Below are 14,089 nucleotides of genomic sequence, written 5' to 3'. Positions count from 1 at the left end.
TGGATTTCTGTTGTTGCAGCCACCTGTAGTACACTGTGGTGTGTTAATTGTGTGAATTAATAATACAGATGCGTTAGCACACCCAGTTCTTGCATGAACTACAGGGTAAATAGTATAATTTCCTTATTTTACAGACAAGGAAGCAGGCTCAAAGTGGGGAAGTGACTTGCCCAGGATTGCACAGTTCGGGTTTGTATAGAATGCAGAGCTAGAACAACAGGCAGTCTAGTGGGGAGATGGGGGATTTCCTAGAAATGATCTAGACTCTGCGACTGACATCTGTCCACATTGTTGGGCAAGTGTCATGTAAGTCTTAAGGACTAAGGGATATACATAGTTGGAGAAATCATCTTCATTGAGGAGAGAGTGGTTTACAACATTTGGGTCTTAGGGCCCTTTTATGCCCTATTAAAAGTTAATGAGAACAAAACAAATGAGGAAAAAGCAAAGCGTTTTCATTTATATCCATTTATCTACTGAAGTTACCGTATTAGAAATGAAAGCAGGCATTCACAAAAGCATCCCATTAGTTATCAAAACAACAGTGGTCTTTCTAACAGCCCTCCAGGGTGGTTAATATCTACATCCCACTTCATAGGTGAGGGGTCAAGCTCAGTGATGCTAAGAAGTCATTGGTCTCAACACTAACAGATGACTAAAGGCAGGATGGGACTGTAGACGTTTTGGCTCCAGAGCTCAAGCAGTGGACTGCGTTTGATGCGACTTGGGCTCTGTCTTGGTTACTTTTCCCATTGCTGTGGCAAAAGACCCTGACAGAAGGAAGAAAAGCTTTCCTTTGGCTCACAGTTTGGGGGTGTACTCCATCACGATGCAGAAATCAAGGCACTAGAACCTGAAGCAGCTGGTCACATTGCCTCTGAGGTCAGGAAAAGGGAGAGAGCAGATGTGTACGCTCACCTAGCTCTCTCCTTTCTCTGCAGTCTAGGATCCAAGCTTAGAGAATGGGGCTTTCCTCATTGACTTAATCTATATGATCCCCCCCCCCAGGTTTGTGAGATTCTAGATCCTGTCAGGCTGACAATAAGCACTACCCATCGCAGATGGGATGTAGACACTCCTTTCCTACTAGGAAGTGGCCATTGGAACATTTTTCTGGCAGGTTTGGGCTAAGTCCCTATAGCCTGTCTGCAACAAGGACAGGGTACAAAGAGTTAACCTTTCCCAAGATAAAACTTGAAACTGAGAGATTTCTTTCCCCAGAGGCACACCAGGCATCCCACACCCAGGCAAGGGTGAGAAGTCTGCTCCTACAGCACAAGCCTTCCACGAGTTATTTATTGAAGTGTTGTGGCACCCTTGCCACATCCCAGAGCCTCTGGATGGAGGCTCCTCTGCAGAGTCTGTGATTATCCAGAAAGACCAGAAAGGAATGAGTTCTTTAAAGAGTCCGAGGTAGGATAAACGTAGCTGAAATATGCCCTCCCATGAAAGCCTTGCCCAACCCACATTTATCTTTCCTATCTCGTTTTCTCTTTGTGAACATTTTGCTGAGGACCTCTTGTGTGCCATGTACCCTCTCAATCAGAGCAATGTTTAAGCCTCACAGCAATTTTGTGCAAATGGTCATTTGCAAATTCAGTCTATCAACACTTACTAAGCACTGACAATATGCCTGGCAATTAACTGGATACCTGGAGCACAGTGCAGAGGAGAAGACTGATAAGGACCTGTCTTTGGGGAAATTCATGAGCATATGGAGAAGACAGATGAGGAGAGAGGCAACCGTGGGCAGTGCAGGATAAAGAGAAGCATAGGGGGTGAGGTCTAAGCAAGCACAGGCTAGGAGCTCAATAAATATTTGCAGTCATTAAGCTGAATCTCCTTCCTGATGAGAGCTCTAGGCTAGATGTTCAAGGTGTTACCACCGTATTGTTTGCAAAGAAGGCTAATGGCTCTGGTCAACTGCTCATGGTCATCAGGGATTGGGGCAAGGTTACCTAGTACCTCTGACAGCTTTTAGGCTCTTGGGTTCTTTTCTAGATCCTCTGCATCCCCCAAAGAGAGAAAGAAAGATGCTGCATGAGAGAATATGGGGGATGCTTTAGGGCTGCTTGGAAGAACCTCACCGCCAACCTACCTGGTTTCTGTGAGGACACAGGCTGTGATGTGGAATACACATAGGGGTATTGAAACCTATGATTCCTCTAAAGTAGTGGTTCTCAACCTTCCAGATGCCTTCCTTTAGTACACTTCCTCATGTTGTGGTGACCCGAATCATAAAATTATTTTTGTTGCTACTTCATAACTGTAATTTTGCTATTGTTATGAACCATAATGTAAATCTCAGTCTTAGGTGACCTAAGGTTTAAATGACCTGTGAAACTATCATTTAAACCCCCCTAAGGGGTAGTGACCCAGAAGTTAAAAAAGCAGCTCTAGATGCATTTAGCAGAGGAGAGTGATGTTAAATACCTCTCTCTCCCTCTGCCTCCCTTCCTTTCTCCCTCCCCTCCAATCTTGTGGGGTCCCCCCCCCCCTGAGACAGGGTTTCTCTGTATGGCCCTGGCTATCTTGGAAATCATTCTGTAGTCCAGTCTGACCTCAAACTCCAAGAACTGCCTGCCTCTGCTTCCTGAGTTCTGGGATTAAAGGTGTGTACCACTACCATATGGTTGTGGTGCTAAATCTTAAGGAGGGTAGGATGTGTTTGGGAAGCTGGCATGGGTTCTGGATGGCCACAAACTTCCACCCAGTAGATGTCCATGGTTGTGTGGTTATCACCATTCTTGCAGCTGTTGACAAAACCCAACTTATCATTGAGAAAAAGCAGACTTGAAGGGGTTTTCTTGTCCTTGAAAGGTGGTTTCAGGAATCACTACATAAAGCAACCCAACAATCCGACATCTCTGCTTACCTTTATCCTGCTTACAAGCCTCCAGCATTTAGAAGAAAGGTGGCCCCAAACTTACTTGTTCCAAGATTATCAAGTCCAGTGGGAGATATGGCTTTCTTCTCCTACACAGTAAGTATATGCCCAACTGTTTTTAATGCCAAAAAAAAAAAAATGTTGTTTCTACATTGAATTCATGGCCACCCTTGTTTATATGTCTTGACAAAAGCCCCTATAGTGTAGGGGAGGTTTCAGTTTCCCCCAAAGAGATTCAAGCACATAATACTATTGTTGTATAGTGGTGTCCTCTGAGATTAAAACCTTCCATTTTGGAGGGAACATCTTAAGATGTTCTAAGGGGAAGTGACATACTATAGGAAAGCTTGTTTAAGTCTAATATTGGAAGCAAACAACTCAAAATAGTTTCAGGAAGTTCCTGAAAATGATCAGATTTACTAGGGCCCTCCCTGTGAGAGTATATATACAGTAAAGACTGTTGAGAATCATCAAAAAAAAAAAAAAAAAAAAAAAAAAAAAAAAAAAAAAAAAAAAAAAAAAACCCAACCTCTAAACAAACAAACAAAAACCTCTCAGACAAGCCCTGCTGCCTGGAAGAAGCAGAGGAACAGCTAAACTGCCTAGAAGAAACAAAGCCCAGCAGAGATGCCTAGAAGATGCTGAGGTACCTGGAAAGGACACTCTCCAACCTGTTGAGCTGCTACAGGCTGTGCAGTATGCTCCAGGTTCTCAGCTTTGGGAACTGTCACCCACACTGAAATGGGCTTTGGTGATGCAGCTGTCTTTGAGTCATTTCTGTTCCTATATGTAATCCCTCACCTGTATTCTTATAAGCAAACCCAGGCAAGCCCATTGACTCACTAAGATGGACTTCTGTGGGGTCCATACCTTGGATGAGTAGACCTGTGCGTTTCACCTCCCCAGGAAAAGTCTGTAACCCAACCACTATCAAGCCTTATGAGCACTTGGGTTCAGCACCTTATGAGCACTCTCCAAGAGCAACTGGCCTATCACAGTCCTAGAAGGTAAAGGGGGATAGAGTACATGACAAAAACAGGTGGCTAACATATTCATTAAAGGCCAGTTAAAATTCCTAAAAGAAGACAGAAGTGAATCACATTTTTACAGTGTTAACAGAAAATCGTTTTTTTTTTTTTTTTTTTTTTTTTTAAAAAACTTCCCCAGCTTGTATTCAGAGTAGTCAGAGACACAGGAACCCAGAGAAAAACAAAATGCCAGCTTGTTACAGACAGGGTTGCTTGGGGAACATGGCTTAGGCAGGCAGGCAAGCAGGCAGGCACTCAGAGCTGATCCTTGTGGTGCTGAAAACAGACATCTGTAAGCCCAGCCCTCAGCTTGTCAGGGCTGTCTTCAGGTGCTTGCCCCTGTGACAGCCCTTCCTCCACTCTTCTCGGTCAGTCCAGGATGTGGCTCTGATGGAGACCTCCCCTTTGCCAACAGTGCACTGAAGTGGACCATCAGAGGTACAAGTAACTATCCCCCCAGGGTGGCGGTGATCTTTCCCAAGGAAGCTAGTGGAATTTGTGATGGGTGGCAAGTCAGAGAAAGAAATATGCTAGTTTTTCTTCCTTTTCAAAAAAATCATTGTAAAAATGCAAGCCACCTTCAGTGCAGGCTCTCATCCTAACTAGCTTTATATGATGGTGTGCATCCTTTTAGCCTTATGATTGTTAGACAAAATTGAGGGCATACTTAATGAACAAGTTTCTATCTGGCTTTCTCCAAATTTTTGTATGGAGCATCTGAGCATGCCCATGAGGCTGCATGCAGCACAAAGAGAAGATTCATGCCTTCTTGATCATTGTTGATTCTTGTGGTTGAGTACCTATGCCATGTACTTAAAAATATAATAGTCATAGGTAATATTGATTAGGCGATTTGTAGGTATCAAAGCACATCATTTAATTGCCTCCTTACCATAAGTAAGTGCTGTAAGTCACTTTAATGCCTACATCACACAGGTCAAGATGACTTCTGCATCTTATAGAAGAGAAAACTGAGGCCCAGAGAAATGCCTTAGCGCCCCCCTTCCCGCCCCCCTTCCCGCCCCCCCCCCCCCGCCATATACCATGGTGCTGCATCTTCACTTAAGCATGTGAAGAGCATTTCTCCATTGACTGCACATTTGCTTGCAACATTTCAGTTTTCATCAGACACTGGGGGGACAGCTCTTCTCCTACCCTAGGGAGGATTAGTAGTCTACCCTGGATTGGTCCATGCCACAGGAGTCGTTTACTATCATGGATCCAAAATAGTCTTGGGTCTGCTTTCCCTTGGACTTGTTACCTATGTCATGCTCTTACCAACTAGCTGTTGGCATCTACCTACATCACACAGGTCAAGATGACTTCCTGTGGGTAAGATTCTGCACAGAGCCTTACCAACCTAAGACAAAAGTGCATTGCTTTTGATAATGCATATTCCATGACAGGTAAAGAAGGCATTCTTGTCAGAATGACCTAAGACAGACTCAGTCTTGTTAATGAAATAGAAAGGGGGAGAGGTGGAGAGCCTTTGGGGCTTCTTGGTAAGAATCTGACATGGCCCAAGGACAAGGAAAAGGACTGGTGGCAGGAATATGACATTGGTCAAGGACAAGGAAGTAGGCTTCAGGCAGGAATCTGACATTAGGCTAGAACAAAAAAGTAATTTCAGGTAGGAATCTAAATCTTAGGCTAGAACAAAAAAGTTATCTCAGGCAGGAACCTAAATATTAGGCTAGAACAAAGAAGTAATTTCTGACAGGAATCTAAATTTTAGGCTAGAACAAGGAAGTAGGCTTCAGACATGAAAATGACCTTGGGCTAGGACAGGGAAGTAGGCTCAGATACTTTGGTCATCCTGATAAGCCTTTAGAAACAGTGATCACGAGAGTGTTCATGTAATTGGGTTTAATGCCTTACTTTTTCTTGTTTATTGTATTGCTTGTTTCTTGACAATTTGCATCTATTGTATTGCTAGACCCTCAACATAGAACTGACCTTAACACATGCATGTAATCAAAATGGTATAAAAGCATAAAGGAGGAGGGGAGTGGGATGGGGGTTCTAGGGAGGGGAAATGGGGGAAGGGGATGACATCTATATTGTAAATAAATAAAATACCCAATTAAAAAAGATGACTTTCTGCTCTGCAGAATTGTTGTGAAGGATCATCCTCCAATCAATACTGCTGCTCTCTTCAGAAGGGCTGACCCTGCTCACAAGGAATTATCATAGGTGGGCTTGTTGACTCTTGACATTCCTTCATAGCAGGAAAGGGATGTGATGAGGGTTATGAGATGGTCACCCCAGTATCCGGGTCCCTTTCCCAGCCAGCTGTATGCAATTCTGACCTAATTGCACATGACCTTGAGGTCTCAGGAAGGGGTAGAATGTGTAGGTGGGGAAGACCTAGAGGAGGGGACCTCATTTACACAGCTGAGAGAATCATCTGTGCTGGGTACAGACCTTTCAGTGAGGTGCTTTAAGGTCTCCTATCCTCCTGCCTGTAACCCCTCACCCATTGCTCTGTAAGTAAGGCAAACAAACTCACCAGTTCTTCAGAGTGAACTTTGGTGGAGCCATGACTTGGTTGGCTTTGGGATCTAAGGAGGAGAGGTAGAACTTGCTTACAGTTCTCCCAGAGAAAGACTTAGCAGTAGGAAGCCACTTGGCTCAGTGCTTTTTATGAGTCTTCATCTCTGTTTGGCTATTCTTTCCTGTCCCGGGGTCTGTGTGCATATGCTCATATGTGAGACTTTGTTCTTATTTTTTTTCTTATACACGAAATCTAGATTTTTATCCAAAGAAATTACAGTAGCTGCATTATTGGTGCTTTTACATTGGTTCCCTAAGTTCCAATTTTCGCAGCATGACAGAAAGAGCCATGTAATCCCATACAGCCTAATATGTCACATTATAATGAGGAAATGCCAAGCCCTTTATAATGTGTAGTAAGCTGGCCTGCTTTCTGATTCAGAGGGGTAATGTGAATCTCTGTGAGGATTTGCTGGCCACTGGAAGCTGCTCTGCTCCCAAGAGTCCCTGGGAACTAAGGTCCCCTCAGAGCAGCTTTTGATCAATGATGAGGACTTGGCATTTCATCACTCCAGCTCTGGAGCATGCCAGGAACTAGCTTTAGAACTCCCAGTGTAGTGAGACTCCAGTTGGTAACTGGTTTGCTAACACTGTCTCCTTCCCTTCCTGGCTGAAGTACTCTGCTCTGATGTTACCTGTATTTGGACTTGGATCCTTGTCTTAGTCCTCTCCTCCTTCATTCCAGTACACTTAGAACTGATCGTGGAACAAATTACCCCACCCCCACCCCAAGTACAGGCAACCTTTCTTATGTTCTCTAATTTGGGAACAACGAGGTCATGGCATCCTTCATGAGTCTGAATCTGCTGTTCAGCAGCCTGATATTCAGAGTTAGGGGTTCCATGGCTTTGAGTGGCAAGGATCCTTGGGGATGACTGGATAGATGGATGGATAATGGAGGTGAAACCAAAGCTGAGAATTCTCATCAATGCTGGGCACAGACTGCATGAAGTTGGTAGAGAGGAGAGAATGCAGGAACATGGAGATGCCAAGCCTGAGCCAAGAAAGTTGTTTTGCTATGGAATATATTATTTTTGCAGGTTGCTATAGTTACCTCTGTGAAATTAAAAATTAAAACCTTGTGAAAGAGAGAGGGTTGACTGAGATGAGGCAGTTCCTTGACAGGCTGAGTTATTTATCTTTTCCCCATGTAACATCTGGTTACGTGCTTGCAAATTTATTTTTAATTCAGAGCTCTAAAAAAGATTTTGCATTGATATGCCATGCAGAAATGAATCACTTGGGAGTGAAAGATTAGCGGGTAGTATCCAGTGGCAACTGGTGACCTCTGGTGTGTCCCCTGGCCTTTGCCTCTGCTTCTCAGGCAACCTCTAGGCATCAGGGTATGACTGGCAAGCATCTGGAACTCCTGCCAATCAAGCAGCAGCGGTAACCATGGCTCCCAGATACAGAGCCTTGCTGGAGGCTGCTTTCGGTTCCAGTGACTCTGACCATGAGGATAAGCATAGCTCCGGGAAAGAGGCTGTGAGATCCCCCCCTCTTCAGTCTGGTCCCCAACTTATGAAACCCTCAGTGTCTGTCAGGGGGGCTCTGAATTCTATTCTCAGAGAGTCCATGCTTGCAGTTTAGTGAAGATGACACTGGCTGGACCTAGGAGACCTGGGGTCTGGGTCCAGCCCAGCCACTGCAGGCTGTGTGTGCTTATGAAATCACAACACTTTGATCCCCATTCACCCACTTCTTCAGGGAGCAGTTGGTGTTTGCAGTATTTCCTGAGCCCATCCTAGAAGTCTCAGGAATCAATCTTGCTTCCTCTCTTTCATCCAAAGAGTAAGATTGGGATCCCAGGGTGGGCTGCCCTAAGAATTTCCTCACCTTTGTCTTACCTCAGGCCTGCATCCTGGGTGTCTCCTTTCTCTGCCTCACCCAGGGTTTTGCCACACCTGTCCAGCAGACCTCTGCTTCCCACTTCTGCACCCATCCTTTTTTTTTTTTTTTTTTTTTTTTTTTGGTTTTTCGAGACAGGGTTTCTCTGTGTAGCCCTGGCTGTCCTGGAACTCACTCTGTAGACCAGGCTGGCCTCGAACTCAGAAGTCTGCCTACCTCTGCCTCCCAAGTGCTGGGATTAAAGGCGTGCGCCACCACCACCCGGCTTCTGCACCCATCCTGGCTAAGTTATCCAGCTCCCGCTGGTGCATTGTTGGGTTCTGTGCTCTCTCTTGCCTGTACCAGCCAGCTACCAGCTCTTCCTCCTCTTGATGGATTAAAGGTTTTCCCCAATGCATTGTTACAGTGATTGTGTTTGTTGCTACTGATCCTTTACTGTGCTCCAATTTAAACTTTAGTACACATCTACATGTACATACAGGAAAAAGTGTACACATATGAGGTTTGGCCCTCTTAGGCACCCCCTGGGGACAGCGGATGACTACTGTAGTGTATAGTCTTCCTGCCTTCCTGTTGTTTGTATCCTGTCATTGATCTTGGTCACAGTTTTGTCCTCTATGTCCACAGCAGGGTCTACTGTCTACACAGCACAGGAGTCAATGTTTTTTGAGTAATGAATGAATGCAGTGAGAGAATAAAGGAAACACTTCTCACTCTGTACTGAGTGTTCATTATCAGACAGTGCTTTAGATTGGTGACTCTTTCAGTTGTGTAAGGCCACTTTTAATTCTTTCCCATTGGGTCCCCAGTGTCCAGTAGGGGCACAATGCACTTCTGTTTTAGTTAGGGTTTCCATTGCTGTGAAGAGACAGCATGATCAAGGCAACTCTTATAAAGGACATTTAATTGGGGCTGGCTCACAGGTTCAGAGGTTCAGTTCGTTATCATTCATGCAGGAACATGGTGGCATCCAGGCAGGCATGGCTCAGGAGATGCTAAGAGGTCTACGTCTTCATCTAAAGGAAGCCAAGAGCATACTGTCTTCCAGGCAGCTATGAGGAGGGTCTCAAAGCCCACCCCCACAGTGACACACTTCCTCTAACAAGGCCACACTTCCTAATAGTGCCACTCCCTGGACCAAGCATATTCAAACCACCACAACATTTATAGAACAAACCAGTCTCCATGTCATATTTAAAGCATCTGATCAGATAGGGTGATGTTTTGTCTAAGAATAGAAGGGAGTCAAGTCACTTGGCTCTGTCTGTGGTGGCAAAGGAGACCTCTTCCCTATGTGTTGACTTCTTTGAGTCACCGACTTCCACCTTGAGCTCTGAAGAAATGACTCCCCATCCCCATCCCTATCCCCTCACCCCACCCCCATCCCCATCTCCACCCCACCCCCATCTCCATCCCAATCCCCACCCCACCCTCACCCCTATCTCTATTCCCCCACCCCACCCTCATCCCCATCCCTATCCCCACCCCAACCCACCCCTATCTCAGCCCCATCCCTCATCCACACTCACAGCTTGCCCAGCATTTAGCTGAGACTGAGTGATGCTGGGCTAGGAGGACTGGCAACCAGGCGAGGAATTTCCTATCAACAGCCGACACAGCCTGGACTTTGTGTCTTTGAAACATCTTAGCTGCTGTCATTCTCCACTGTGTCTGACAAGGATGAAGTGGGAGGATCCGGGAACATTTTGTGGGCAGACATATCCACATTTCTTGACAGGTCTGGACTCATCACCCAGGTTCCCCACATGAGCATGCTCCAAAACTCATGTCTGAAACCCTGGGCTTGTCTGCTCATTGGAGGATGAATAACTAACTAGCTAGCCGTGCCAGCAGCTGATGTAGAGGGTGCCTTGTGTAGCTGGCAACACGGTGTCCCAGATTGACTCTGGTTTTTGGGAGGGGCTGTTGTTTCTGGTAGCTAATTTGTAGTGCTGAGAACAGCAGGTCTCCTGATTGAGGTGCCGGGCTGTATGGATAATGCAGTGAATAGAGGCAGGATGGGGTTGCGGGTGGTAGTGCTTCCAGATAAACCAGGCACAAATCGAGTTGCCTTTTGGTCAAGGGGCTGACCTTAAGAATCTGGTCTTAGCTCCTTTCGGTCCCTCATCTCTTCTGTGCAGTAGCCACTTGCTCTCCACCTAGATGAGTAGTAAGGAGATTTGGATCAACAGTACAAACTCTGAAGTGCCTTGGAAAGGGAAGGACACTGTCAAGGGAATCTCTTGTTCCTTCCTCATTGTCTGATTTGCTCTAGGCTTTAAACTCTGGGAAGAAGGACTCTACTGTGCTGTGACTGGTGTGGCTTTAGGAGTTGACTTGTGCTCAAGACTGGGGTGACTTGGGGTGGGGGGATGAAGAAAGGACAGACGAAGACAGACACATGGCACATGTACAGAAGGCTGGGTCAGGTGGCCCTATGCTGTAATGGAGACACACAAACAGCGGCCCAGAAACTTGGTGCACTTATTTATACAGCTGAGCAAGGAAGTGGATTTACTGTACATAGCGGAATGAAAAGACAGATTTAGCTAATCTTGGTAGGGGGTCTCTATAGCCGACCAGTCTCAGGCTGTAAACATCCACGGGGAGGAAGCTGCTGTTGACATTTCCCACACACCGACAACATCTGCACACAGGCAGGGGAAGGCTTTACCATTTCCCTGAACCTTAATTGGGAAAGGCTTTGCCATTCTCCTGGGTTTGAGGCATTGGGTCCTTGACATGGCCACGCTCATGTCTACAATACACATTCACTCGGAACTCCACCTGTTCCCCACCCTGCTGGCTCTGCTCACCTGTCAGCACTGGGATGAACTTGACATCATCCTTCAGAGCGTGTCTAGTCAGCACAGAAAGGACAGTACAATGGAAATGGTGGGCTAAGCCGGATGTTTGCTCCAAGTGTCTGGGATGGATCCTCAGGATCCTGGATATGTCACAGCAGGTGGGTTTAGGACAAGATCCAAACTTAATTCTTCAAGAGTTTGTTCATGTGTATCCTGCTAGTGGCTAGCCACTATGTGGCCTGAAGAATACAGCATAGATGCCTTTTCTGAGCTTGGTCCAAGCAAAGTCCTGATGCTGGTACATCTGGAGAGGGAGGAGGTCACACATATATATGGGAGTGTGATTGCATGGAGGGATGGGCTCTGGGCTTAAGAAGGTCTTGGGTCCTATTTAGGCCATGCTCTTGGGAAATTTAGGAATGAATACAATGCAACTATAAGTAATATCATACTTATATCACTATATAAGTAATAATACTTATTACTTATAAGTATTTTAATACTATAGGGTAATAATCTATTTGCCCTGTAAAGCAAGGAAGTCTAAGGTAGGCCTACTGGGGCCAGTGTAGTCACTGATGTCACTGGGGACTGAGGCTCTGTTTGCCATTTGTTCTATATCTAACAGGTAACTAACTTGCTTTCTCTGTCCTTGGTGCTTTGTGGTTATAAAATGGTTTGGGGGCGCAGGTTTCAGGAAATGTGCCCCTTTTCTGTGCAGAAAAAAGAGTGAAACAATAAAAAGCTAAAAGAGCTTTGTAATGCACAGTAACACCTGAATATACATAAATCTTACTGGCTGCATCACTGTCACGTACCACTCCTAGTCAGAGGGGGAAATAAATGCTTGGTTTCTCTGTAGCCACTACGACAGGAGCTTTTAGCTATGGGAAGGCAGCTGTGCACACATGGTAACTCCCTGAACATGGAAATCCTCTTTGTCTATGAACGCTGATAATTTGCACTTCTATAAAGAAAGCCCACCTACCTCTAATAACATATGATCAAGACATGAGCTGTGTAGGCTCCGGTCCCACTCTGCCAAGTGCCAGCTGTGGTGTCTCAGCCCCTGTATCCTCTCTGTGTCTCCACCTGCTCCACTGTAAAATGGAGGATGTTGTTCCCCAATGGAGGTGTTTACCAGGATGAAAATAAGAAAAAAATAAAAATAAAAAAATAAAAGGTCCCGGAAAGAAAGTTGAATCATGTCTGATCTGTTTTGAACATCAAAGAAAAGTCGATGCAATCACTATTGTTATCACTGTTGTGACTTCAACCACGGAGGTTATAGAGAAAGATCACAATAGTTATTGTGATTGTGGTCACCACTGTCAGTCTTTTCCTGTGGGTAAAAACAAGGCCTAGTGTCCTAAGGCATGGCCCCGCTCTGCCTGACCTGTTGGTGGCTTTAGACAAGCCCTATTAGAAGCTAGGTACTGCCTTTGTATGAGAAGAGTCTGGTCCCACCAGTGGCCTGAAAGCCCTCAGATATATCCCCAAACTCTGGTCTGAACCCTACTGTAGAGGGTAACAAACCTGAGCTGGGAGGGGAGGCCCTGGTAATGTTAGAGGCTCTCTTCCAATGGCCAGTCTAGACCTCTCCCTCATGGGCTGAGGTCTCTCTGCTCAGACATCTCCCTTCTGTGTCTGGTTCCTGCCTCCTTCTCCCTATATTCATTCTCTCCTGATACTTCCTTCTGAGACTTTCCAGCCTACTTCTTGTGGTGGGAGGCCATGCCTTGGGGAAAGGGGTCCCTCTGGGCTAATACCCACAAAGTCGTACTAGAAGGAGCACCAGGAGGAAGGGAGGTGTTTTCTGGAAGGGTGACTAGGAGGCCCTTCTGCTCTCTAGAAAGGGCTTGACTCCTAACTTCTGGTGATCAGCAAGATCTCATTCCTTTCTATGCCTCAGTTTCCCTATCTGTTCAACTGGAGATCTGAGCATACTGGGTTTGGATAACTAGGCACATTTGCATACCTCAAGACAGTATCTGAAATGCACTGTCCTCACACTGAACCTTGTTATAGGAAGGGGACAGAGTCGATAGGGCTCCAGTAATTCCATCCCTACACCACTAGGCAGGGCAGCTGGTCTTTGTCTATTTCTCACACAACATCGAGTGAAGTTTTCAACACAACATTTTAACTCCAGCATTAAAATGAGGAGTCCGACAGCAGTAACCAGCAGGTATAGATTTACCATGTGCCAGGCATTTTGCTGAAATGTTTCACACATATTAATTTATGATGTAATCCTTCAGTAACGCAGTGAGCAAAGCACTATTAATAGCTTAAATTTGAGTAACAAGCAATTGAGTAACTTACCCAAGGCTGCTCGGCAGATCAGGGAATCTGAGAACAGCCCACTTGGCTCTAAACTATGGCTATTTGCATGTTTGGAGAGGGTGGGGGAGGGTGGTTAGCTCATCTTTTCTGATGTTGGAATCTTGTTTGCAGCGTTCTCTCCAAATTCTTTGCTTGGCTTTGGCTTGTACACCTGCAGGGACGGAGAGCTCACTACCTCCCTGGGGAATCTAGCTCAGGCAGCATCAGTATGAAAACACTCCCTCAAGTTTGTGGAGTGCTTAATAAGTCTTCAAGACTCAGAGTGGTTTCCTGGGAAACCGAGCAGCTTGCTCAGCCCCCAGGGACATGGTGTGGTCTGGATTACAAGTGAAAAAATTTAGAAGGAGCCAAAACCCTCACATTTTGTTGCCACAGGAGAGAGGGCACATTGTGGACCCAAAAGCAGAGGCTTTATTGTGTGATGCTCCTGCCTTGAGCCTAGTCTGTTTTGCGCTGCTGTGCAGAATCCTGCAGACTGGGTGGTTGATAAATAGGGCTGCTTGTTTGGAGCCTTTGTGCTGGGAGCCATAATGTTGGCAATCAGGAGTGGAGACAGGAGGATGGCGAGTTTGGGGCTCCATACTGAAGGCTAGTCTGAAGAAACTCAGGGATGTAGATTG

General features: G+C 45.7%; 1 long non-coding RNA gene across 1 annotated transcript; it reads right to left on the bottom strand.

Moving 5' to 3' along the window:
* Positions 1–8,390: 8,390 nt before the first annotated feature.
* On the bottom strand, positions 8,391–13,633 carry LOC143441423 (uncharacterized). The gene is made up of 5 exons (XR_013108800.1): positions 13,449–13,633; positions 12,112–12,223; positions 11,133–11,427; positions 9,846–10,475; positions 8,391–9,332 (listed from the first exon to the last, which is right to left on the bottom strand). It is a non-coding gene; the product is annotated as an uncharacterized LOC143441423 (long non-coding RNA).
* Between the last annotated feature and the right edge of the window lie 456 nt (positions 13,634–14,089).

Source organism: Arvicanthis niloticus, chromosome 2 (genome assembly GCF_011762505.2).
Source record: "Arvicanthis niloticus isolate mArvNil1 chromosome 2, mArvNil1.pat.X, whole genome shotgun sequence".
Classification (NCBI taxonomy): Eukaryota; Metazoa; Chordata; class Mammalia; order Rodentia; family Muridae; genus Arvicanthis; species Arvicanthis niloticus.
Note: the sequence above shows the minus strand (reverse complement) of the source record. Positions and strands in the feature narration are given on the sequence as shown.